The sequence below is a fragment of the Photinus pyralis genome, unplaced genomic scaffold, assembly GCF_008802855.1.
Source record: "Photinus pyralis isolate 1611_PpyrPB1 unplaced genomic scaffold, Ppyr1.3 Ppyr1.4_LG1, whole genome shotgun sequence".
Lineage (NCBI taxonomy): Eukaryota > Metazoa > Arthropoda > Insecta > Coleoptera > Lampyridae > Photinus > Photinus pyralis.
In genome coordinates, this window is record NW_022170249.1 from 2,291,959 (window position 1) to 2,294,193 (window position 2,235).

General features: G+C 35.1%; 1 long non-coding RNA gene across 1 annotated transcript; it reads left to right on the top strand.

Annotated features, from left to right (window-relative positions):
• The first annotated feature begins 287 nt into the window (after positions 1–287).
• LOC116160171 lies at positions 288–928 on the top strand. Its single transcript, XR_004143153.1, has 3 exons — positions 288–427; positions 475–530; positions 586–928. It is a non-coding gene; the product is annotated as an uncharacterized LOC116160171 (long non-coding RNA).
• Positions 929–2,235: the final 1,307 nt, after the last annotated feature.

Sequence of the window (2,235 nt, forward strand, 5' to 3'; positions counted from 1 at the left end):
TTAAGTATAAATGAGTTACTATGGTGATACTGAATGCCCTAGGGCATAAAGTGGTACTTTATGCCCGCGTATCACAGATATAAAATGTGCTATGATAGGTTAGTAAGACATAAAAAGTATTAAAATTACATAAACGAAGACAATACTTTAATACTTTTTATTCAACTCAATGTCGCTGCATTATATAATTTAATTGACGGTAATAATTTTAATTCTGTGTTCATCAAATTCATGTGATATACTTTTAGCATAGCCTGATGATGGGTGGTTAAACCCGAAATCGATCGCTTTAGAAACAAAAAACAATTGTGGTTCCTTTTTTACATATTAAAGCAAATCTCAACGAACCCCAAAAATGGAGAATTACATTACAAACATTATTAGTTACTCTTTGATGTAAACATTAATTACATCTGAATTAAACAAGGTAAGTTTCGGAAAGTTGTAATGTGAAGGAATAACATTTTGCCTTAGGTACCTACACCACAGTATTCAGTTGATGCTTTCTAATCATAATCAAAGAAGATTAGGTAGTTTGGTTGTTATAATGTAATGGCACAATAATTATCATATATCGCTTTTTAGGTTAACCTCCTTCCTCGAGTACGCGCCTACTATAATAATGTCGAACCGAAGTGAATATTTCAAAAAACTGGAAATTGAAAGTTCGGATGTAGCTGTGCGGTATGAGGAAAAAATAAAATTAATTGACGGAGTAAATCTATTTGCAATAAATAATTGTGACCTGGATTACGGTATCGAAAAACTGCCACCAATCAGCAGTATAGATATTGTGGCATATTTGGTGCTAACTCACAGCTTTTATACGAAGGACCAAATGAAAGCTTATAAAAGCTTGCTAGCGTTTAGGTACTTTGGATCTGGGTTTGTGGAGAAAGTTGGCTGCATGTACGTGAAGTGTTTTGTAGTCATGGTTGGGAAAGTAAGTGGTGTTGATGTTTTCATAAAAAATAACACTTTTGTTTGTCAGGTTAGGCATTCTCAAAAAATGAATGAAAAGTCGTTGAGCACATGGGTGATTGCCCAAGAAGATGGTAGCATCTGTACAGCTCACTGCACATGTATGGCCGGAAACAGCGAAGTGTGCAGTCATGTAGGGGCATTGCTTTTTGCAGCAGGATATGCATCCAAAATTAAAGCAAGTACTTTGTGCACAGATGTTAAAGCAGCTTGGCCGGTACCCTTAGCAACAAAGTACCAATAGTACCAGTTGTGAAAATGTCCTGGAGAAAGATAAATCAACTTCCGGAACCTCCAGTAATACCATCTGTAACACCACATGAAATTTTACAGGATCTACATGATAGTAATTGTGAAGCATCATTAATGAGAATTGTGGAACCATTTGCTAGTTTTATAGCTGAAAGCACAAACTGTGATGTTATTACCTCGATATTTGAGATTTACGATGCAAAGTATGAAAAGTTGCCATATTCAGCACTAGTGTATATAGGGGACAACTTAAATTTTACGATAACTGCAGATGTATGTGAGAAAATACAGAATGCTACAAAAACCCAAAGTGATTGTATGCAATGGTATATTCAAAGGGCTGGCAGAATCACAGCATCCAATTTTAAACGCTGCTGTCGAACAAAGCCGTCCTTGTCCTTAATTAAAAGTGTTTGTTACCCCACCAAAGTTTTGTTTTTTGCAAAAGGGATTAAATGGGGTATTGAGCATGAGGGTGTTTCGAGAGAAGCATATATTAAAGCTCAGAGCCCACAACATTTAAATGTAAAAGTGGAAGCTGTGGGATTTGTAGTTAATCATCAACACCCGCAGATAGGGGCTTCTCCTGACGGTCTTGTTTATTGCGACTGTTGTACTGGAGGATGTGTAGAAATCAAATGTCCATATACATTATTCACACAAAATCTGACAATTAAAGAATTTTCTGCACAAAAAAACACATGCTTAGTATGGAACAATGGATGCATTAACCTTGACCAAAATCATGCATATTTTTATCAAGTACAAATGCAGTTGTTTGTTACAGAATGTGTGTATTGTGACTTCGTAGTTTGGTCACCGAAAGAAATGTTTGTAGAACGGATTTATCCTGATATGGATTTTATTTTTTTTTTTAATTTGACATCGGGCTTTAACAGCTAGGTCATATCGTCCATTACATATATATGTTAGATTTTAAATACGATTAATTAATTTTGTTATGTACAGAAAATTGATAAGATTGTTGACTGTTGCATGGTC